Source organism: Molothrus aeneus, chromosome W (assembly GCF_037042795.1).
Source record: "Molothrus aeneus isolate 106 chromosome W, BPBGC_Maene_1.0, whole genome shotgun sequence".
Classification (NCBI taxonomy): domain Eukaryota; kingdom Metazoa; phylum Chordata; class Aves; order Passeriformes; family Icteridae; genus Molothrus; species Molothrus aeneus.
In genome coordinates this window covers 467633-493094 of record NC_089679.1, presented here as the reverse complement: position 1 = coordinate 493094, position 25462 = coordinate 467633, and the positions used below count along the sequence as shown (strand labels likewise).

At 43.6% G+C, this 25462-nt stretch overlaps 1 pseudogene; it reads left to right on the top strand.

Moving 5' to 3' along the window:
• The first annotated feature begins 22274 nt into the window (after nt 1-22274).
• LOC136568498 (uncharacterized) lies at nt 22275-25017 on the top strand (annotated as a pseudogene).
• Nucleotides 25018-25462: the final 445 nt, after the last annotated feature.

Here is a 25462-nt window from a genome sequence, read left to right as displayed (position 1 = left end):
TCATTATCTCCTTCTCCTTATACTATCTTGTTTCCATCCAAGCCTCACAGTGTCTTTTCTCAGTTTTTCCTCACACACAGACCTCCAGGTGGCAGGTATCAGATGTGATCCTCTACACATAAGCTTTAAGATCTCAGATTCTGAATTGGTTTGATCAGGAACCTTCAATTTTAAGGCACAGAACAGCAATACCAGCCCCTCTCACAAACTCTGCATTGCACATAAGGTGCCACCCTCTCAATGCACCAAAAACTCCTCACTTCGGCGTTTATCACTTAACCTCTATGGCGGGTTGTTCTCAGTCCAAACTTACTATATTACCAGCTGAAGTCCCATAAACTCATCCGTCTCTTCTATCTAAACTCTGTTTTACAAAATCTCAGTCTTTTCCAGTTGTCTTCCCACACAATCTAGTTAAAGCATTGTTTCTACTGACACTCACTTTACTGCCTTGCAAAAGGCTGTGCTTGTTTCAGCAAAAACTCTGATATTGATATGCCCACAAACACAGACACCCCTCCCCCCCATCTCAATTTCACGAGAGTCAGGGCTTGAATTGCTCTGGGGGGGAATTCTTGGAATTCCTTTAATTCACTTTACCACAGTTAAACATAAATCACCATACCATAGTTCTTCTGTGTAAAATGCTACACTTGTTGCAAACAAAATCCTAAAATCTCCACAAACACCACTATACAATCCCAAGAATCAAATTACCTCAATGCGGTGGAAGAACCACACAAACTCACTGGGAAGGGGCATATCTCTCAAAGTGCCCACTTTTCTCAACACAACACAGCATACAATACTTCAACATTTACTTACATCAGCTTTCTCTGGTCCTCACACACTCTGGACACAATCAAAATAACAGCACACAGTAAAATTCCAGAGATCAAGTCCAAACTACTAGGGCAGAGGAACTCCCTGAGCTAGTCCTCATGGTTAAAATGCTCCCAATCTACACAAATCACCACCTTTAAACACAATAAATATCCTCACTGACGTTTCTCCACTTGTTCCACTTCTCTGCGGGGCACTCCCTGCCCCCACAGCCTGCCCCAGCCGGCGCCTACAAACCTCACTCAGCTGCTTCAGATGCAGGTAGAACTCCCCCCTCCCCCCCCGCCACCAAACTCACTTGTTTGCTCTCTCTTTCATATGCCACACACTCGCACGATTACAAACACATTAACATTAACCACACTATGCATTAATCATACAATGTCTGGACACCACAAACACACACAGGTTCACTCGACCCACCCCCAGGGTCACCAGCGGTCGCTCTACCGAACAGTGAACCCCCGTCTCTAGTCCAGCCGTTCTATCAGCTGCCGGCCTGCAGGCACAGGAACGAGGCTGAGCACTCGGACGTCTCTGAGTGACCTATTCAGGCGTCCTAGCTCTCTTTTCCCCCGGGGGCCCCTCAATACCTAGCCTATTCTCCACACACCAGCAGGGCCTTGTCTGTCTCCTCAGGAGGCAAGGCGAGACGAGTGGAGCTCCTCCGGGAAAATCCCGGGGTGCACCTCGGAGGTCCGTCTATTCTCCCCTGCCCCTGCTGCGGGGACAGAGACACATCCTCCTGCCTGGCTCTCCAGAATGTTTTGTGGGGATAAACAAAACTCCACAACTTTGCAAAAGTTGTAAAGCCGGTATGTTTATTACAGCGCTGGACGCATGTGGAGATTACTCTCCTTAAAAGACATGCGTACTTCTGGGAACTCCAGGTCCCTTTTTATCCCCCTCTCAAATACATATGCATGCAGTTTCACAATAGATTCATACATATTCATTTCTATAAATTTCGTGTGACATTTGCCACTAGTTCTTCTTTATCAGAAAGAATTCCTAGGTCAGGTTGACCTTCTCTCACAGCAGTCGCTCTCTGTCTCTCCCCCCTTATCTCTTTCCTTCACTGAAGCAGTTTCTCTGAGCCTAGGCTTTTTACGAGAACAGGCAGTCAGACTAAATAGCTATGTTTTCAAACTACAGACTTAAAGATGTACATTTCACCTAAATCAAAATGGATTTCTACTCTGGAGAATTTCTACTCTGTCTCACATCTTTATCTCTTAAAGAACCAGATTTACAAGGCTTGTTTTGCACGGTGAAGGGGAATGAGGCCAATGGCTGGTGCAGAAACCTGGGTGCTCTTCTGTGCCTCACTGAAAAAACATCAGACCTTGAGACCTTCGCTTCACTCTACACATCCTTCAGTTGTGTAGTCCTGCTGTTTCCACAGTGGGTAGAGTCAGAGACCGACACAGATACCAACTTAAGGAATAGTGTAATGTACTATAACACAAAACTGCATAGAACCACAAAAGGATAAGCTAAGTAATGCACATAATCATTAATATGAAAGAATGCCTATAGTGATTAAGAAAGATACATCACCAGTTACCCTAATACTTTACCCTCATCCAAGCCTGCAGAACATCAGCAGTGGGGGAAGCTGTCACAGTGAAGGACTGCAGAACCACACCCCGTAATTGGGAAATCCTTGGCCATGCATCCACTTTTGCAGGCCACAAGGCTCCCTCACTTTGCTGTGACAGTAGCCCAGCTTTTATACTGTTAAACAAACAAGCTGGCATAACTTCTAATTTCATTGTCCTGTTGGCTTTCTCTCAAAGCCTGGCCAGGGCTCAAGGAGGAACTAAGGGAATTGTCTTTGATCCTATCCTCCCCTAATTAAGTCAGATGTGGCCTTATCCAGTTTCTAGATATGGAAAGGTAAATACAATTTTTGCCTATAAATGAACACATATAACAATACTTTGTTAATGAGGGAATATATATATATAACATTTGGTTGGAAGGTTCATTTAGAGGTCCACTTTGGCTCAGGGAGGGCCTGTTATTCAGACCTTAGTACTTCAATCCGTCCTTTGACCTATAAATGAACTACAACCTTCATAACAATTCTTTTGATAGTAGAATCTTAGATTTAGATATTAGTCGTAAAGGCACCACCTCTTATTCTTCAGTTAAGTGCTGTACAAGTTCATTACTCAGAGCTATAATTTGCATTCCTTTTAAACCATGCCTGATTAGTTGCTATTCTTTAACAGATTCTGGTTTGTGGGATCTCGCCCTGCTGATGTTTTTACCTCAGATGCTTTTACAGAGGGATTTGGCCATAGACCATGGAAGGCAGGGCACTGAAGGGAGGGGACACCTGACCAGACCACAGTGGGAACCATAGGTTCTTGGGAGCCAGTATGCTAATAGAACCTTCCTATATTTGGTCAGCTTTCCAGTTTTCCTTCATCACTGGTCAAGACCTTTTTCTTATAAGGTAATGTTCTAAGTTCACTTTTCTGATCAGGCCTGTGCACCTATACCTGGCTGTGTTTGCCCCACCCCTGGGGTCTTGGGAACATAGTCTATGTACCTGTGCGATGTTTGTTATTTTTGCTATTAAAGTTTTTTATTTTCTGACTAGTTCCATGGTTCCCATTCCTTTTATTAGCCAGTTCCTCTCCTGGCTAAGCCAAGGAGAGGAACCTCAGTGGGCTTCAGAGCTCATATCTGGCACCCGAGACTGGGACCTCACATTGAGGGACCTCCTCGGCTCAACTTGCCCGGGTCTTGGCCAAGTCAGTAGGACTTTTTTTCTCTTCTGGGGAAATCATCAGCTGATGTTGTTGGAAGCCGCCTCTTGGATCCGGCTCAGTTCTTTTGGACACCTGCCTGAATAAAGCAGGTAAGCAGAGAAAAAGATATGTTACTGTCATATTTTATGAAAAATCCCTTTGCCAGGATTTTTCTCCTGAGAAGCTGAGAAGCCTCAGAAAAGAAATGTAAACAATAATTATCTGATTGCTTGGAATGTGGTTTGGAAGTTGCTTTCCAACAGGTGCATCTTAGGTTCCATGCAATTTGTTTTTAATTAATGGCCAATCACAGCCAGCTGTGTCTGACTCCCTGCGTCTGTCACAAGTTTTTATTATTCATTTTTTTCTAGCTTTCTGATGTATCCTTTCTCTTTCTTTAATATAGTTTTAGTATATCATTTTCTTTTAATATAATATCATAAAATAATAAATCAGCCTTCTGAGAACTTGGAGTCAATTCTCATCTTTCACCTCGTCTTGGGGACCCTCAAAACACCGCAACAATTGGTGACCACAAAGATTCGCTTATTCCTGTCTGATCCTCCCTTTATTGGGTGGGCATGAAGCGATATGCAGAATAAATAGACTCCACAACCTGATGTAGTTATGAAGTGGGTATGTATTGTCAGCGCCTGGCACAAGTGAGATAGCTCTCCCGAAAACTTGTACCCCAAGCCTCAGTCTGACCCACATCTTTATTCACAAAGATGTTCCATATGCATTACATTGCGCAACCTTTCCATGCATATTCAACCCCTGGCCCCTCCTGTCCTCGTCTCACATAGTAATTAGATCCATGCCCTTCTGGGCATGCGTTGTTTGCTGTGGTGGTCACACAGGGATCACTTGGTGGTCTCTGAGGCTGAAGATCATGGTCTTCTTCATGACTGAACTTTTGAACTTTTCTCCTTTGCTCGTGCACTTTGGTCCCTTGGTGCTTATCTGAGTACATCTGTCGGCCTTGATGAGCTTGGAGACAGAGGAGCCCCTATATCTGGGTTTCTTGCATACCTTGGTCTTTTCCCGGTATTGTTCTTTATGCAAAAAGCTTCAGAAATTTGCATTTTCCTATGCCCTTTGTACCATGGCAGAGGTTTCTTAAGTAAAAAGTTAAAATTCAACACATAATTCTACAAGCTAAAATTTAAATGTTTAATTCATATTGCTGACTCAAGTGAAATCCAAAAATTTCTATTTCAGGCACACTCACCTAATCCAAATTTAAAATGGGAATAAGACTGTCTAGACCTCAGAGGAATATTTATGGATGATGTAATATATGGTATAAAGTAATTAATGCTGAAAGAGAAAACGTATATTATAAAATTGTAAAATCCAACGAGCCTCTGACCACAAGCAGCCCAAGGACAGATAACTACTTTGGAATTTCAAAATTCCTGAAGGCAGCAGGAGAACAATGCTCCATTAGCCCATGAATAGACGTGGCCAGCGCGATTATGGGCTTCCTCCGGGGCCATCAGGAGACACCCAAGTGTGATCATCGATTGATAGATACCATCAATCAAGATAACCGAAGTTGCCAAGAACTGTATAAAACAGCCCCACTGGAAACAGCATTTGTGAACAGAGGGAGATACGGTGTGATAGAGGTTGGATCTAGGTTCACCCAGTGCTGATCCTGGGCTCGATGCTGTCTCTTTGACTGTGGGTTTTGAGGACGGTATTTTGGTCGCGAAAATAAAATCTTTTGTATTTATTGATTTGGAGTTCTGGCTGCTCATTTATAACAGACTGTTTAAAATACTTTTAGTTTTACATGAGTTGAAAAGCCTCCTATAATGGGTGTTTTAGAACTTTCCAGCTGCTGCCGCCCTCTCAACCACTTCTGCCTCACCCACCATTGCCCGCAGGAAAACCCCGCCGGCTGCCGGTCCAGCCCCACTCAGCGCAGCAGAAAACAGCACAGATTATGGAGTATTCTCTTTGGGGTTTTGGGATTCAGTGGGGGTTGCCCTTTACAACCTAGTCACTAAGGGAGATTCTCTCGCAGCTCGTCTGCTCCCTACTTTCTGCACTGTTTTTGAAACACTCAAGGCTGAAAAGCTCCAACTCCCAGAGCCCGACCCCTGCCCTGCCCTGCCGTGACAGGAGTCCAGGGGGGGGTCTGAGACCATCCCACCACAGGCAACCCCCCCGTGAGAAATTATACTCACTTTCAAATATTTTTGCTTTATTGATTTTGTCCCCTATTGTTCTTTACTGAATTTTTAAAAATTCTGTTGAGAAGTGGGGGTTGTTTCTCACATGAACTGTCAAAAATGGTACTCACTTTCAAAAAATTAAAAAGGTTTATTAAAACTTTATCAAAAATACAACAGAAGACTGAATAAAGAAAATAATACAGCACTGAGAGCAAAGGATTCAGTCACCATGTGCTCGTCTACAAAATGGATGTTCCGCCTATACCTCTCGCTCCTCCCAAAGTCTTGTCAATCGTCTTCTTCTTTGCTGTCCAGTGGTGGAAGTCACTTACATTTTGATTGGAGGTCAGGTGCTGCCATAGTAACAAGCCAACCCTCCCTAATGCCCTGACTACTAAGGCTATCCCATGATAACAATGCTAGGGGGAGGGGAAACATAACTATACATCTACAAAACTTCTCATAACATATACATAATATTCGCCCTTTAATTGTGAAAGTCAGTCATCCCATTACTCATCTATGACACCCCCCCATCCTGCCACTGCTTCCAACCCTTCTAACCCTGAGGAGGGAATTTGAGAGCAGAGCTTGTTGCATACACAGGAGCCAAAGCTTTCAGCTACTCCTGCTCTCTCGTATTCACTCCCTTGTCACGCCTCAGACTGCCCTGGAATGGGATACAGGGTAGAGAATGCCACCGCGCACAGACGAAACCTAGACACAGGTTGCCCCGCTACCCTGGATCCCTTTCCCCCTCCTCCGCTTGGGATCTGAGACAGCAGTGGCCATGCCATCTCTGACCCCTCCCCTTCCTCCCTCCCTGCCTCGCCTTCCATGTGCCTTTGCTACCCCAACCCCCCATTTTCCCTGCTCCTCCACCTCTCCAACCGCCCTACTATTCATGTGAAAATCCTGTTAAATTGCCTACTGATCACTCTGCTAATGTGTATTCCTTGCGAGAAGCCTTGCCTGTTAAGGTTTCACCCCTCAACTCCACCCCTGCTACACAGGGTCCTGCTGCTCCTACCCCGGACTACAACTCTCAGCATGCTTCTGGCCACTCCCCTCCTGGGGAAACCGGAACCACTCCCACCACAGTCCCGGAAGCGCTGGTCTCCAAAATGGTGGCGCTCATGCTGGCCACATGGGAAGAGGTATCAGAGGACAAAAACAACGTTGTGACTGCACCCTCAACCCCCTTCCTCAGAAGAAGACCTCACTTCACCTGGATCCAGTGATTCCGTCCATCCATGGCAGAAGATCTGGCTGACTACGGTAAAAAACAGGAGGAGAGGATTGGCCCTATATGGAAACCTCTAGCCTACAGGCATATAAAGGGACTGAGTAAGGCTGACCAAAAACTATGGAAGAAATTCTTCTTTCTTGAACAATCTAATGAAAGCTACTGTGATATGTAGTATAGGTTATAAAATAATTTGTGCTAAGTGGAATTAAAACCACAGCATTATGGGTACTAAAACCAATGCCGGGCAACAGGCCAGCTAAGAAATTCAAAACACCAGGAAGGCACTGTTGCCAGAGATGTATATTCCAAAGGATTTCTTGTCTGAAAAGACCCCAGCTGGAGACACTTCAGATAAGCATCACCAGTAACCACAGACTGAGAAATTCAAACAAGAAGGCAGCTGTCCCCAGGAATGTATATTCCAGGGGATTTCTTTTGTCTGACAGGAGGCATTTTGATAAGCATCACCAGCAACTACAAACTAAGTGATAGAAATTCAAATAACAGAAAGACACTGCCTCCAGAGATGTATATTCCAATGTATATTCCAAAGGATTTCTTCGTCTGACCAGACTCCAGCAGGAGGCATATTGAGAAGCATTATCAGAAGTTTTTCCTGGAAAGTTTCTTCCTGACAGCTCCGGAAAACCCAATGATATGCTAAAGAAAACCCCCTTCCAAAGCCCAAAAGATTGTATAAAAATGGACCCCTTGGAACAGATCAGGGGAGACCCATGGGGAAGCTGGTGCAGACCAGGTCTTAGAGTCTCCCCCAGCCCTGACTGCCCGGGCTCAGAGCCGAGATTGCTTGTGGCTTTTTCCAAAATTATACTTTTCATCATTTAATAAATTTCTTTGATTATTAAATTGGAGTATTCATTTATAACACTACTTTCTCTGTATATCCTTTAACCCCTTATGGCTTAAAACACGTGATGACTGTGCTGCTATCTCCACTTGAATTCACACTGTGGGAGAGGGGGTGGAAGAGACTGTTATATCAACTGTTGTTTGTCGATGCTGAAGACCAAACATGGTCAGTGTTAACACTATGTGAAAAACTCCAATCACTTGTTTTGAAATTTTAAAAGTTTAATAGTAATAAAATAGTTATAAAAATAGTAATACAAATTAGAGCAATAAGAATTTGGACAATCAGAGTTAGGACAATAGAGGACAATAAAAAGCAAAGAAATACACACTGTCCAGATGCTTCCTGGGAAATTAAGGCCCGAAAGCATACACACTAAAAAAGGATTAACTCTTAAAAGCAACAGCCTGTTGCATATTCATATATCTCATACACGATGCATAATTTTTTTTAAACAAAGGGTGTTCTCTGGTTGGCTCCTCAAAGTCTGGAAGGAAGTGGAAGAAATTTGGTCTTTTCCCGATAAGGAGGCAATAATTCTTCTCTTGGGGATTTAGGTGTCTTGTTGCTGTTATCTCTGTGCAAAGAATTTCTTGATTATCTCATCCTTTTCTTGAGCTAGTTAAAAAAAGTATCTTATATTGCATAGTTTCTATCTTAACATTATGTTATAACCTAAAACTATATTTACCACACTACTTAAAAAAAGATTAATACAGTACTACTAATTAATACAACATAAATCATATAGTATTCCTTTTAATATCTGCAAAGAGTCAATCATATAATATGCACTTTTCACAATCCTCCCTCTTTCTTTTTATAAATCATTTGGCTCGAGCAATATTTATTGTTTTCTAGCCTTCATTATTAGCTCATGTTTTTCACAAATAAATCTCGCTTCTTTGAAGGGGTCTTCTATATTATTTTGTTTCTTTAACACCATAATCCTTTGCACCATTTTTGTAGCCAACTTTTGGTCCATGGTCACAAATTGCATGCCTTGGACTACACTGGTGATGAGCCAAATGAAACAGGGGATCAGACAAGGAAGAAATATTAGACCAGCTGTAGCGCATAAAAGGAATTTAATATGTGATGTGAGGTAATCCATGTTTATATGAAATATGCATAAAATAAAGTTGAAAATAAAATTGCGTATGTAACTAAAATCCAAAAGCCTAAGACCACTGACACTCAGGAGACAGATTGCCACAGTAAAATTGTGAAACTCCAGATGGCAGCAAGGAAAGAAAGCCTAATTAGCAAGCAAAAGGACGTGGCTGGTGCGGAGATGGGCCTTTCCGGGGACTATCCAGGGAACACCCAAGAGCAATGAACACTTGATAAGTATCTTCAATCAAGATAACATGAGTGGTCAGGAACATACATCTGAATACCGAGTTCCCATAACTCGATCAAACACCAGCCACCTCCCAGAAACAGCATTGTCCAGCCCTGCACAGAGAAAGGAGACTTCATGCATATGCAGAGTAGCAAAAGAATGGGGGTACCTTTGTCTCAGGCAGAAAAAACTGTATAAAACCAGCCCCAATGAAGACGACATTTGTGAACAGAGGGGGTGCGATGTAAAATCTTTTGTTCTTATTATTAATTTGGCATTCTTGTTGATTATTTATAACAGGAAGAAGCCTTTTTCCACCATTCTATTCCCAACATGTTATCTCACCAATTAGTATTTAGCATTGATTCCCACCTTTGAACTTGTACATGGCCGATTTTTCTGATATCATCGACTATATCCAGGACAGCATCCTCATTGTCATCTATTTTTAAACAACAATCTGATGTACTGAATTTTCCACAAACATCCCCTTCTTCATCTAATAAATAGTCTAAAGCCAACCTATTCTGATACACGGCCACTCTTGTTTGGGTTTGTTGCCTTGATATTAATTCCATTGCCTGACCAGTTCTGTTTGTTATTATCTCTACATCGGCTTGGAGTCTTATAATATGATTTAGCATATAAATTGGGGTCCAATATCCCCAACTCCCATCTTGTGCCCAGGTGGCTGGCCCATACATTTCCAATATGCATTCAGGGGGCCATTCCTCATCTCCCCATTTTTGGAATCCTCCAATCAAATCTCTTTTATTTCTCTTTAGGTCCTCATAAGCTGGTATCCCTAATTGATCTCCATCAGGTCCAGGTAAAAGAAAAAATCCTGGCTGTATGATTCCCAGAGTACAGCTCCCTTTCCACTGAGAGGGGAGTTTTGGGTGTGCTCTTTTTCTACATATCCAAAATAAGCCATCTGGAGCTTTCTAATAATATTTTTTTGTTGTTGTTGATCTATACTCTCACAAAATTTGGAGATTTCTGGGATGTGAAAGTAAGGATTCTTGCCTGTATCATTACATTGAAAAGTCTAATTTTATTATTATACTTAAAATTTCCTTTTTTGTTTTTTCCTGGGTCCAGTACAGGGTTGGTTCCTCTGGGATCCACCATACAGAAGTTCTATTACTAACCTTATATTTTATACAGGGAGTTTTTCCTACTTCATGAATGAACTTTTTCCCAGTCTGCCAGAGACATTCTTCCCCTGTCACTATTGAACTTAAAATCCACCCTTCTGGTCGGTTTTCTCCACTTATACTTGTTTGGTTGTACTTAAGGAGCTCAATTGGACCTAAGCTGCTGCCTTTCCATGGCCATTCTTCTGACATCAAAATCCCTCCACAAACCCAACAGTTGGTTAAGTTCCCTACTTATTCTTTCCCCTAATTCTACAAACTGATTTTTACCCATTCTTGAGATATCTATTTCTTTTTCTAATTGCCGTTCAAGTGAGATTGGCACAGGTTTAGGTGTTTGTGCTGGCTTAGCCTTTTTGTTTATCAATTGCTCTTTTATCAAATCTTGTGCTTTATTCCCAATAGCATATGTGAAACAAATCCATCTCTCCCCTTTTGGGCATTGACTTCCCATCCTATTACCACTTGTTCCTAAGTTCTCTGCAATCCAATACTTTTTCCCATTGTGCATGCAATTGCCTAATTTGGATGGGTTATAACAGTGACTGTTGACACGAGTGTGAGAAATAAAAAAGGAACTTTGGTGTCTTTCTAGATACAGCTTTTGATAACACCTGTGACATGACTTTGTTGGTATCCCAAAAGGGAAAAGACAACAAATGAGTGACAGAAAAAGGAATAACAGAGGTCCAGTATGGCTTATATTCCCACTTCCCATGCCTAGGGGGTTGCAACCCACAGCAGGCATATATGATCTTCTTGGTGGCGAATACAGAAGCCAATCCAGTCTTGCCCTCTATGTCCTTGTCACTTTCTCTTAGCTAATTTCCAGGCAAATAGTTTTTGACACTCCTTGACTGTGGTTTCCCACTGTTCCTCAGGTATCTCCCATCCAACAGGCACCAATAATTCCCATCCACAAAACAAAGTAATTATTTCAGTTGTTTTGAGTTCTACCTGGATGGGGGATCGATTTGGCACTTGACACTTCCTGCAAAGAGGGCATTGATTGTGTGAACTACAAAAACCAATTCTTCCTACAGTTTAAACATTTACATTTAACCCAGCTAGCATGTCTGGTATTTGGGTAAGTCAAACAGGATATTTGATATGGCACTGATGGAAGTTGTAACTCCTCCTCCTCTTTGTATAAATCACAGACTAAGGCCAGAATACAAGAGCTCTCTGTCCAAAACAGTCCTGATCCTCCTGTTTGGAGTGGAAGTATTCCTCGCCAAGGAGGGCATCGGAGGCGTCTGTGGGTTCCTCTCATTTTGCCTCACAACTGTCTCAAGGACAGACATCAGGACCCTGGGGACTCTGATTGGAATTCTGGCTTGCCAGTGGTGGATGAACGCCAAATGATTCTGAGGCCTGAGCAGAGTTCTGGCTTGCCAAGCTATTGTTTGCAGTTGTGTTTGCTGCTATGGAACACTGAGCCTGGTGGAAGAAGAATAGGCACCATGCCCTCCATGTTTGCACCTGCTTTCGCAACAATAGCCCTGGAATTTTCCCACCTCTTGGCTTGGCTGGACTTTTCTGGGGTAACCTTTGGTGGTCCCCACGGAAGACCCTTCATCTGCTTTACAACCACTGTGACAGACTGACTGAGATGGGAGAAGCCTTTCCCTCAAGGACTAAGACATGAAACCCCTAAATGGAGATGCTCCCCCTCCTCCCAAGGACTGAGACTGAAACCCCTAACCCGGCGGAGGTGTGTGGGGAGCTGACCTGACTAAAGCGAGATGTTTGCCTGCAGGTGTGACCATGGGACCAAGAAGACAATGGTTCTCGCCTACTGCTGAGAATATGGACTGTTTGTACCCTTCTTCAATGCCTTTTTTCCCCTCAGCAATTTCAATAGACTATTCTTTATTGTATCTGATTCTCCTCAGCGATTTCAAAACCTGTGCCCCCCCCCCGCCAAAAAAGGACTATAAAGAACCTTGAGTTGACCAGTGTCCTTTGAGATCTCCCCTGACGTGACCAGGCGAACTCTGTTGACTGGACTTCGAAGGACTTTGTCTTTCTACGTTTGGTAGCTATATACCTTCCTTCATTTCCTCCCTCTCTTTTCCCTATTCTTTCCTTTTCCCCAATCCCCCTAACACATTTGCTGTGGTCATTTCAATAAAGGTGCATTCTTTTTTGATTCTTACTGCAATCCTCTTTCTGTGTTGGTTTTTTGCACTCTGAGATCAGTTAATGAACCATCACGAATCCTGTTTGTAGAATGGATCGTGACATTAAATTGGCGTCATGGACAGGATTCTGATAGACAGAGGGGTTTGCAGGTGATGCCGATTTTTGCCCCAAAAGGCGAGAAATTACTGCTTAAGAGACTCAGTCAAATAAGCAGGAGGTATTTTATTACGACGTCGGAGAAATCCTAAAATGGGATTTCTAAATCTTTACAGCAAAAGCGTACCTTTTTATACAGTTTTAGGTTTGGGATTACATCATATTCATGCATATACATATGGGGAGTGGTGTAGGCGGAGCGTGGGCGGGGACTTCTCTTTTGAGGATCTTCTCAGGGGTCGTTCCGGTCGGCCTTCATCAGCTTCGAGGAGTCTTCCTCTTTAAACTTTTGAACCTCTCCCCAAATTTGGTCAATTCCCGGTGTAGTTGGCTTAGTCTCCAGGCCTTGGCAAGGGTCTCAGGGTCAATTTGACATGTTGGCCCTAAACGTGCTTTACCCAGCAGTTCTTAACTTATCACTGTCTGTCCTTATCTCTTCCCTGTCATTGTGTTCCATACCTTACTCAATTTATTGCTCTATGTGATTTCCTAACATTGAATATTTCCCATAACTGCTTTATATTCTATGCTTTAACCCATCATCTCTTGAAAGTAACTGTTTTAGGGGCTTCATTTCCCTCCTTTTCTTATAACTTACGAATTCTTTCGTCAAGTTCTAATCCTTCGGGGCGTTGATACGCCCGCACCATCGCCCAAATCATTTGGATCTTACTCATCAAGGATTTCAGCCTCCACCACAAGCATAGGTTCATAAAAGTCAGTATAAGCATTGCTATAGTTAAAATTAGTATCGGGTGTACTAGGTAATGAAAGACCTGTGTTGCTGTTGGGGAAAATCCTGTGAAAACGTCCCACTAGTGATGTTGGCCTACTTGTTCTACTTTAGTCAGGATGTTTTTTATTCTTTCTGAGTTGTGCTCTACCTGTAGGACCATGCGCTTACTTTTTGCACCAGTCTTCTTACTTCTGGATGCACGAGCATCGCCTTAAGAACCTCGACATCCATACCTATCTGTAATTTTGGCAACTCATGATACAGGTCGTAGTCTGCATTAATTAGCTGCTGGGTGGTTACAGGAGCGGTATAGTTAAAATCACAACCTATAATCTTGGTAAAATTACATACACAAAAGTTAGTATTGTCTTGGCAACTATCTACAGTTACGTTACTGCAAGCTGTTCTGACGCAGGCGCATCCATTCTCTACATAATAAACCTGCGACCGTACTCTATTGTGTGGAAGCATTTCAAAAGTGCATACACTATTTTCAGCATCTAAGCATAAATCTTCTGTTTCTACTATAGCATTTTTACATATGTATCCTAGTTGCCCCCTAGGAATACATGCTTCTGTACTAACAGACTGCCACTTATTTTTGGCGTCATCATAACTCGCCCAAACATTATGATCTACTGGCCTAACAAGGACATTCTGATGTATGGTCCCTAAGGTAAGGATAGGGAAAATCGCCCTTTCCTCTGCAGCACTGATGGTAAGAACATAGGCTTCAATGTGCTCATGCTGTGGTACATAAGTAAAGTTTACTAATTGCCACCAGGCTTGATGGTCCCTTTCAAATTGTGTAGTATGACTATCCTTCAGTATCGTTTCTCTTATTTCCTGGGACAGCGTTCTTGACGTTCTTTCTCTTATTATCCCTGCTGCCACTGACTGTACCCACTGTTGTGTTTGTGTGCATTGGATAGCAAGCGCAATTTCCTTGCTAATGTTTCCTGTATAGCCGGCAATTCTAGCAAAATCTTCAGCAGTGTGATTTGCTACCAGGGTTAGTAACCTAACTACCAGTGATTGTGTTTCTGCCAATGTAAGCATGGATGAACTCAGGGGCACTTTAAGTTTTCTTAAGTTGGTGGTGACAGTACTCAATTTGTTAACCAATACTTCTTGATCTATGGTATTCAGTATTCCAAATCCAGTGCCGACCCATCCACTTATATCCCTTTGCGCCCGCCTGTGATAAGACCTAGTAGCTAGCCATGCCTCCCATCCTTTAAGGCCTTGTTGTATGAACGGTTGACAGTCCTTTTGCAGATGGGTAATGTTAGTCTGAATATTCATCTGCACCTTTTTCAGAGAGTACGTGGGGTCTAGCAGCAGTTTCAGTTCATCTGACCTCCTTACTACCTGGGGCCCGATAAAGGTTAAGTTATGCACCTTTCTACATTCAATTGGTGGAGTAATTTCTTGGGGCAAGTCTAAATTTGGATATAAGGAGATCACGTCTTCCGGTGATGCCACTTCGTATCTGGTAACACGTCTGGGGAAACTAGTACCCTGTTCCAGCGTTTTCGACTCCCTTTCACATGCGAACGTCATCGACTGATCTAATCTAAATGCCATCTCACACTGTGCTTTCCCTTCCTCGGGACCGCTAGATGCTACGATCTTTCCCACAGGAAAGAGGAGAGGGTGAGGGTCAAAGGTTATATTTTGAGGATGTAGTTCCCCAAGTGAATCTTCTCTATAAATTACCGAGTTTCGGGGTTGTGATCCAGGTGGGTCTTCCCTGAAGTCACTCCACAGACATGAAATTGGGCCCTTTTGCTGGATCCAAACGGTGGGCTTGCCCATTTTCTCTGGACATTTGTATTTCCTTAGTGTGGGTGGTGCTGGATTCTCAGAAGGCTCCACGTCCAAGGCAGGTCTTATCCATTTAGCTGGGATCCAAAGAGAACTTGGCTGGCATTCATATGGAACCCCAAGGGTCTGATGATCAGGATAGTAGGGGTCTGGAGTGGAATCCGGGTCACGGTGTCTACTCCTCTTGTTTACTCCCCGGTGCTTTCTTGACCCGTGAGTAATGGATCCACGTAGGTCGCTCCTTGATTCGAACCGCGGTGAAGGTGGTCAGCAGCACTTGGAAAGGTCCCTCCCACTTTTCTTGTAGGGGTTTTCCTAAAAGATTCTTAACATACACCCAATCACCCGGATTAAAAGGATGCAACTTACAGTTAGGTTGTTTAGGTTGGTGGTCAATCACCACCGCAGCATTCTTGTCAAATTGCTTCCCCACCATAATCACATAGTCATAAATATACTGATTACCTATTTGATCTACAGTGTCCCCATTTACAGTTTGCATAGCATAAGGTCTGCCGTACAGAATTTCAAATGGGCTTAGCCTTTCTTTCGATCTTGGCTTGACTCTCAGTCTAAGCAGAGCAATAGGCAAAGCTTGATACCAATGCAAATTAGTCTCCTGGCATATTTTGGCAATCTGCTGCTTAATAAGATGGTTCATCTTTTCCACCTGGCCGCTGGCCTGTGGGCGATAGGGCGTGTGTAATTGCCGTTTGATTTGTAGTGCTTTGCTTATTGCCCTTACCACTTTTGCACAGAAATGTGTACCCCTATCCGAAGAAATGCTCTTCGGTACCCCAAACCGTGGAATGATTTCATTCTACAGTACTTTGGTCACTTCCCTTTCTTATTTGTTCTGCAAGGGAATGCTTCAGGCCACCCAGAAAATGTATCAGTTAATACCAGCAAATATCGAAACCCTCCTTTTCTTGGGAGCTCAGAAAAATCAATTTGCCACACTTCACCTGGGAATTTACCTCGATTTATGGCCCCTGGATGTATCTTAGTTCCTGTATTCGGGTTGTTCTTCAGGCACCTCTCACACTGGGATGTGACATGTTTTACAGTGGTGAACAATTTTGGTCCTGCTATCCGAGCCTGCAAATACTGATATAGCGGGTCCAAACTCCAATGGGCTTTCTCGTGTTCTGCTTTCACAAACTGCCACATCGTATTCCCTGGTATTATTAACTGTCCCGTTTCCAATTGACCCCAACCATTCTCTAACATTTTACCTTTATTTCTCTGAATCCACCTGTGATCTGACTCCTGATATTCTGGCCGAAAATTTGTGTCTAACTCACCTGGTACTAGAGCTGCTACTTTTATTTCTTCAGTTCTTGCAGCAGCTAATTTAGCCTCTGCGTCTGCTTTTCTATTCCCTATCTCCGGGATAGTGTCCCTCTTTAAATGTCCCTTACAATGCATTATGGCCACCTGTGCTGGGAGCTGGACTGCTTCCAGCAGTCGCAGGACCTCTTTTGCGTGTTTGACTGTTTTTCCTTGAGCAGTTAACAGTCCCCTTTCTTTCCAGATGGCCCCATGAGCATGTACGACGGAAAAGGCATACTTAGAGTCTGTCCATATGTTGATCCGCATGTTCTCCGCCAATTCCAGGGCTCGAATCAGAGCTATCAGTTCTGCCTTCTGGGCTGAAGTCCCTGCGGGTAAAGGGTTCGACTCAATTACCTCTTCTGCGGTGGTAATTGCATAGCCGGCCATTCTCACTCCCTGCCTCACGAAGCTGCTTCCATCCGTGAACCAGTCGTCCGCATCTTCGAATGGTTCTTCTTTGAGGTCCGGGCGGCTGGAGTAGACGGCCTCAATTGTTTCCAGGCAGTCGTGCTCGATCGGCTCTGCTGGGGCTCTCCCTTCTAGGAATAAAGCTGGGTTCACAATGTTAGTGACCTGAATAGTCACGTCATCTGACTCAGCCAAAATGGCCTGGTATTTTAAAAATCTGGAAGGTGACAGCCAGTGGTTACCTTTCTGCTCCAACACAGCTGAGACGGTGTGAGACACCAGCACCGTTACCTTTTGGCCGAGCGTGAGTTTCCTGGCCTCTTCGATATTAATGATTACTGCGGCCACCGCTCTCAGGCAGCCAGGCCATCCCTTGCTTACTTCATCCAACTGTTTGGAGAAGTAGGCCACAGCTCTCTTACGTGGTCCTAACTGCTGTGCCAGGACTCCTAGGGCCATCCCCTGTCGCTCGTGGGAGAACAGCCAGAATGGTTTTGATACATCTGGGAGACCTAAAGCTGGTGCTCTCATTAGCTCCTGTTTCAGCTTTTTGAAGGCCCCCTCTGCTTCGGGAGTCCAAACTAGGACACTCTTGGTCTCTTTCAACAAATCATACAGCGGTTTAGCGAGCATCCCGTACTGGTAGATCCATAGCCGACACCAACCTGTCATCCCCAGGAAGGCACGCAGTTCTCTCACCGTCTCTGGTTTAGGCATCTGGCAGATGGCCTCTTTTCTGGCTGCTCCCAGGGATCGCTGTCTTCTGGAGACTTCGTATCCCAGGTACACCACTTCTTTTTGCACCAGCTGCGCTTTCTGTTGGGAGACTCGATATCCACTTAAACCCAGAAAGTTTAACAGGGAAATAGTCCATGCAATGCACTCTTCCTCTGTCACTGTTGCTATTAGGAGGTCGTCTACGTACTGTAGGAGAGTGCCATCTCCCAGCGGCCTTTCCCACTGTTCTAACTCTTTGGCTAACTGATTCCCGAAAATCGTGGGGGAGTTACACCATCCTTGGGGTAATACTGTCCACGTAAGTTGGGTCTTTCTTCCTCTATCCACAAATTCCCACTCAAAGGCAAAAATCTTTTGACTCTCAGGAGCTAAAGGAAGGCAGAAGAATGCGTCTTTCAAATCCAATACGGTGAACCATGTCAAACTATCTTTCAGTTTAGTTAAAAGCGTGTATGGGTTAGCAACTACCGGATGTAATGTCTTGGTTATCTTATTTACTGCTCTCAAGTCTTGGGACTAATCTATAAGTTCCATTAGGTTTCTTTACTGGCAGAATTGGGGTGTTAAAATCTGATTCACATTCTATCAATAATCCTAATTCTAAGAACTTTTTAATTATGGGCTCGATTCCCTTTCTATCTTCTAACTTCAGTGGGTATTGTTTCCTAACCACCGGCCTTGCTCCAGGTATAAGTTCAATAATGATAGGTGTTGCTTGTTTTGATTTCCCAGGTGTATCAGTAGCTCATACTAGTGGGTATACTTCACTTAGGATTCGCCTGATGTTATGATTCTCAGGCTTTGGTTCTACACAGCTGATTGTCAGGCTTAGAGCTGTGATCAGCTGTTCTTCACTTACTTGGAATTCCAATTTGTCTTTGTTGAACTTTATTATAGCTCTCAAATTTTCCAATAGATCTCTCTCCAATAAGGGCTTTGGCGAATTTGGTAAATACAGGAACTGATGAATTCTCATTTGTTTCCCAATTTTGTATTTGATGGGTTTCAAAAAGTAAGCTTTTTCTGGTTGGCCTGTTGCTCCCACAACTTGCACAAATTCATCACTTTTAGGTACCAATTCCTGATTTAGAACCGAAAAGGTTGCTCCCGTATCAATCAAAAAGTCCAATTCCTTTTCACCTTCTCCTAGCTCTATTTTAACCAGTGGGTCTGCTAGGGAACGGCCCACCGGTCCCCCTCAGTCGTTATCCTGTTGTGTGGCCGTAGTAGTGCCCAATAGTCTCTCCCTTAACTGGGGGCATTCCTGCTTCCAGTGTCCCATTTTCAGGCAGTACGCACACTGGTTTGGCCCCACTCTAGTTGGGTGGGGTTGGAGTCTCCCCCCCCTTCTTGCTGGATTGCCTCTACCTCTTCCCCTGGTTCCAGGTCCCGAGTAACTTGTATTCTGAGCTGCCACGGCTACAGCCACCACTCGAGCTATCCTCCTGTCCTCCTTTTTCTTCTCTTCAATTTCTCTATTATTATACACCTTCCATGCCTCATTTAGCAGTGTCTCCAGGTTTTTATTTGCTGGATGCTCAAGCTTTTGCAATTTCTTCCTGATGTCTGGATTACTTTGTCCCATCATTAATCCTAACAGGTGTTGTTTCCCTTCTTCCGTCGCTGGGTCCAGGGGTGTGTATTGTCTCATGGCTGCCCTAAGTCTATCCAAGAACTCTGATGGGGTCTCATCCTTTCCCTGCCTGATGTCATATAGCATTGACCAATTGATAGCCTTGGGGATCGCGTTACGCAAGCCCATTGCTATCAGTTTTCTATACTGCAGTAACCGCTGATAGTGGTCTGCATTGCCCGGGTCCCATTCTGGTTTGCTGCTGGGAAAATTATCTTCTAGTCTCCCCGATAATAGTTGAGCATGTCGCTTTCCTGTTTCCAATACGAGTTCCCTTTCTGTATCTGTCAGCTCTGACAACATCACCTCTATATCCTCCCAATCAATATCCAAATTCTTTACCATTAATTCAAACCTCTTTGCTACTCCCTCCGGATTCCTTCTAAAATTCTTTGCCTCATCCCTCCAATTATTTAAATCATTGGTCGAGAACGGCACCTTTACTCTTGTCCTTTCCCCTACCATTGGCACAACTTGTCGGAGGGGAGCTATCGTGTGGTTCCCCCCCTCTCTTTGCTTTGCTTCCTCCCGTGCCACAGATCTGGTATAATACGAGTGGCTGATCCCTTCCCCGGGATCTTCTTCCTGTACCTCGGTGCCTTCTCGATTCTTTCTCTTTCTTCCGACCTTAACGGGCTAGCCTTCCCCCAACTCTTATCTAACTCCTGGTTTGGGGAGGGGCCCTGGATGGTATTCCCACAGGCTTATTTCACTCTCTTTTCCATTGTCCCTCCTTGTTAGCTTAAGACATCGCTGCCCAATGCTACATGCATCGCAGCAACGTTCTTTAGGTTTTGAGCCTTTCTTATCCTTTTCCAGGGCTAGTACCAGAGGGTCTTGAGGGGCTGCATTAATTCCACACTCCTTTTGCCACTCAGGTTTATTCCTCAGGGTGAAGAACATGTCTGCATACATCACCTCATCCCATTTATTGAGCCGGCGGAGGAAGAGCATTAGTTGTAAAATGGTATTATAATTAATTGTCCCCTCTGGTGGCCATTTCTCACCATCATCCAATTTATACAACGGCCACCACTGCGTGCAGTATTTAAGGAGTGTCTTTTTACTTATATTTCCTTCTGGAATCCCCCCTAAGTCCTTCCAATGCTTCAGAATACATCCTAAGGGGGTTTTCATATTTATATCTTTGCTCGGTTGACTCCCCATTGCTATTTTCTGGGTCGGTGTTTCTTATCTCACTAAGTAAATCTCCTTCCCACAAGCACTATATACCAGTTTATCTTAGCACCTCATTCATACAATATCCAAGCGCTTCGTCCTTTTCTGACCTGGCCTCTCGCGAGGGACAGGAACTGCAGAGCCGGACTCCCACTCGCTTCGCAGCCGGGCTGCGTCTCAGACACACTCTCTCATACACGGTGCCAATTCATTCAAACTGTCCTACCTTTCCGTTCTATCAGAATACACTGCTTTACCATAAGATGTCGCCGGCAGACCGTAAGATACCGATATTGGTCGGCTCCAGGCCGTCACACACTCGCAAAACTGTAAATCAATAGTACGGTTTTGCCGATAATATCACAACAAATTTCAGACAACATAAAAACCACTAAACTCGTCCCTTTGCAAAAATCTTACAGTCAATACATCAAAGCATACAACAGGGTTAAACAAAGGTATAAAACGTATGCACTCCTTCCAAGTTCCTCCAAGGGAGTGGAGAAAATTGGACCGAGTCCCGGAATTTAGTTCAGTTCAGATAAAAACAAAAACTGACCACTCTTTTTAACCCTTAAATCACAGTTTCAAACAAACCAACAAGATCAATACAAGAAGAACAAGTGCATCAGAGTCTTGCCTCTTTTTTCTTACTCTCCTTATTATTTTTCTTTTTTTTTTTTTCTCTTTTTTTTTTTTTTTTTTTTTTTTTTTCCTTTTTTTTTTTTTTTTTTTTTCTTCCAATTACCAAAAGGTACCCACCAAAGGCATCAATTACTGGTTAGCAAAGACACCAATTACCGAAAGGTACCCACCAAAGGCATCAATTACTGGTTAGCAAAGACACCAATTACCAAAAGGTACCCACCAAAGGCATCAATTACTGGTTAGCAAAGACACCAATTACCAAAAGGTACCCACCAAAGGCATCAATTACTGGTTAGCAAAGACACCAATTACCAAAAGGTACCCACCAAAGGCATCAATTACTGGTTAGCAAAGACACCAATTACCAAAAGGTACCCACCAAAGGCATCAATTACTGGTTAGCAAAGACACCAATTACCAAAAGGTACCCACCAAAGGTATCAATTACTGGTTAGCAAAGACACCAATTACCAAAAGGTACCCACCAAAGGCATCAATTACTGGTTAGCAAAGACACCAATTACCAAAAGGTACCCACCAAAGGCATCAATTACTGGTTAGCAAAGACACCAATTACCAAAAGGTACCCACCAAAGGCATCAATTACTGGTTAGCAAAGACACCAATTACCAAAAGGTACCCACCAAAGGCATCAATTACTGGTTAGCAAAGACACCAATTACCAAAAGGTACCCACCAAAGGCATCAATTACTGGTTAGCAAAGACACCAATTACCAAAAGGTACCCACCAAAGGCATCAATTACTGGTTAGCAAAGACACCAATTACCAAAAGGTACCCACCAAAGGCATCAATTACTGGTTAGCAAAGACACCAATTACCAAAAGGTACCCACCAAAGGCATCAATTACTGGTTAGCAAAGACACCAATTACCAAAAGGTACCCAAAAATACCAATTAGGGATTCTTTACCAGAGCGTCCTCTGGTTTACCCTCCGGTGGTCACGTCTGACCCCGTGTTCCCATAAAGCGCTTTATCCTAAAACCAATGAACAATGATAAAAATACCTCTTTAATTTGGAGCAGGAGAAGCAGGAGATGCAGGGAACCCTTCGTCCACCAAAGAGCGCTTGGTCCGAGGGGGAGTCTCTTCTGACAAAAAGTCGTCAGGGGCGCCCAGAGGGTCCCAGCCCCGGACCCAGCGAGGGGACTCCTCAGATCCTGGATCCCCTGCTTCGTCCCATCTGGGTCGCCAGAAATGATGCCGATTTTTGCCCCAAAAGGCGAGAAATTACTGCTTAAGAGACTCAGTCAAATAAGCAGGAGGTATTTTATTACGACGTCGGAGAAATCCTAAAATGGGATTTCTAAATCTTTACAGCAAAAGCGTACCTTTTTATACAGTTTTAGGTTTGGGATTACATCATATTCATGCATATACATATGGGGAGTGGTGTAGGCGGAGCGTGGGCAGGGACTTCTCTTTTGAGGATCTTCTCAGGGGTCGTTCCGGTCGGCCTTCATCAGCTTCGAGGAGTCTTCCTCTTTAAACTTTTGAACCTCTCCCCAAATTTGGTCAATTCCCGGTGTAGTTGGCTTAGTCTCCAGGCCTTGGCAAGGGTCTCAGGGTCAATTTGACATGTTGGCCCTAAACGTGCTTTACCCAGCAGTTCTTAACTTATCACTGTCTGTCCTTATCTCTTCCCTGTCATTGTGTTCCATACCTTACTCAATTTATTGCTCTATGTGATTTCCTAACATTGAATATTTCCCATAACTGCTTTATATTCTATGCTTTAACCCATCATCTCTTGAAAGTAACTGTTTTAGGGGCTTCACAGGGTTGAGTATAGTCTGTAACAGGTGGAAGAACATTTCACTCCACAAGGGGTGTGGTTCAAATTTCCCGCAAACCGCACACACCTAGGTGAAAAGCATCCTCATACTTTGTTGAGGGTTCTGTCTTCAGAATTTCACAAAAGATATCTCAGTGCAAAAGGGGAAATTGTTTCTGTTGTGTTTGTGTGTGTCTGGACCGTTTGGGAAGGAAGGGGCAATTTTAAGAAATTAAGCAATGGCCTCCCAGGCAGATTAGTCCCTTCACCTACCCAGGGAAGTGAGGGGAAACACAGCAAGAGCTGTGTGGTTCTGTAACTTAAATCAGTATTTCCCTGTTGTATTTTTTGGTCCCCTCAGGAAAAAAAAAAAAAACCAAACGTTTTAGCGTGCGTGTGTCTAGACTGTCTGGGAAGGGACACTTTTGGAGTAATTAAACAGGGCCTACCAGGCAGATTTTTGTCTCTTCACCCACCCAGGGAAAGTTAGTGAAGGGAAAACATAGCAAAAGGGCTGTGTGATTGCATAACTTGAGTCTATACTTCCCTGTCGTGGTTCTAGTCCCTTCACAAAATGAGTGAAAAACCTCAGTGCAAAGGTAAAAGCTGAATTTTATGCTCTGCTTGCTAAATACAATGCAAAGCCATCCCCCGGTGGAGAGGTTTGGGCAGAGAACAACTGGTTTAATTTAGAAAATGTTATTGATAGAATATGTTCTTGCGACATGAAACAAAATTCAAACTGGGCAAAAATAAAACCATCCTCTGCTCAGTTTTGGGAGCCTGTCTTACAGCAGCCATAGAAACTCGCTTTAAGAGAAGAAATGAAGAAATAGCAATAATAGACTCCTTTCAAAACCTAGTTGAAATTTTGCAAAAACAATTAAATGCAGATAGAAATGAAATCTATATCTGCTTTTAGAGAGGAATGTGTTAAAAATTCACATAGTGCTGACTCCTCTACAGAGGCAGAAGAAAAGGACACTCCTCACATTACACAGACCTATCCCCATAAGGAACTTGAGGCAGGAAAAAATTGTGGGGAATACTGCTGTCCTCGTTTAAGACCCTTAGTTAAAACAGAATATAACTATATTAATGATGAGGATCTTGACCCACATATCACAACTAAACAAATACCATTCAGCGCTACCGAATTAGCTAAGCTGAAAAAAGAATTTGGGCGCCTCCCACAAGAATCGGAGACAGAATATGTCTTCTGAGCATCCTTCACTGGTCGACATCAAATTAAATTAACTGAACAAGAAGCCAGTGGGTACTGGGGACATGGTGTCTTCTTAACAACAGGAGATAAGCGTGACGCATGGTCCCTACCACAACACACGGCTTTTTGGACCGGAGGAATTAATCCTTTAGAAAGGAGTGACCCCCTGGCAATTGTCAGTACCACTGACCAGCTTTTAGAAAGCGTGCACAAAGCTGCCTGCCTGTAAATGATTCATGAAAAGAAATTAATTCCTGGTTTTGAATCTCTGATGCAATTACCTGTGATGCCAAAACTTATGACCCCTTTAATTTGTGAGCTTCCAGAAACACTTAAACCTACAGCAATCACTCTACAGAAAACCATAATGGCTCTAAGTCCTGTAGAAAGACTAGATAGATTTCTCAGTAACTCCACTGACCAAACTGGATCTACTGATCCTGGCTTCACTCCATACTCCTCCCCCTCACAGTCCGCAGCTTCTCAGTCTGATTCACCTGTCAGCAGCCGTAAAGTCTGGACATGGGATGAAGTTGCAGTAGATCTGATTAATTATTGTAGACAATATGGACCTGTAAAAACCCCGGAGGAGAAATCAGAAAAAACAAAAGGTGTTTGGTTTATTGGCACTCCTCACACTGAAAATGTAGAAAAGGGAAAACAGATCTCTAACCGCCACCATTGGTGGTTGTTGGGAATTAAAAAGGGAGTCCCCAAAGACATGATGGACGGTTTGCCCCTTGATAAATTGCAGAAAATAATAAATAACTGGCACTATTGAAAACCAAATCCATCAACTCAACCCAGTGCACCCCTCCCTTCTCAGGAACCAACACACACCTCCTCCAACACACTAACTCCCTCTCAGCCTCTCCCACAAAACATAGGCAATGAGACAAAATTAACTCTATCCCAGCTCCTCTCTCATAATCTGGGCAGCGGAACCCTCACCCCGTCTCTCTCACAAAACACTGGTGGTGAGCCAAAATTAACCCTCTCACAACTCCTCTCTCAAAACCTAAGTAACACAACAGTCCCCCAGCCCCTTCTCCAGAACACAGACAATGAACCAAAACCAACAGGGTCTTCAGGAAAGTAATATCTCCACCGCTTACAAGTGAGTGAAGAGGTGGAGCATGGGTTTATTTAAGAATGCTCACTAAAAATAAATCTGGAGATATAATAATCGCAGCTATCATGGGCCCCCAAAAAGTTCTAGTAATGTT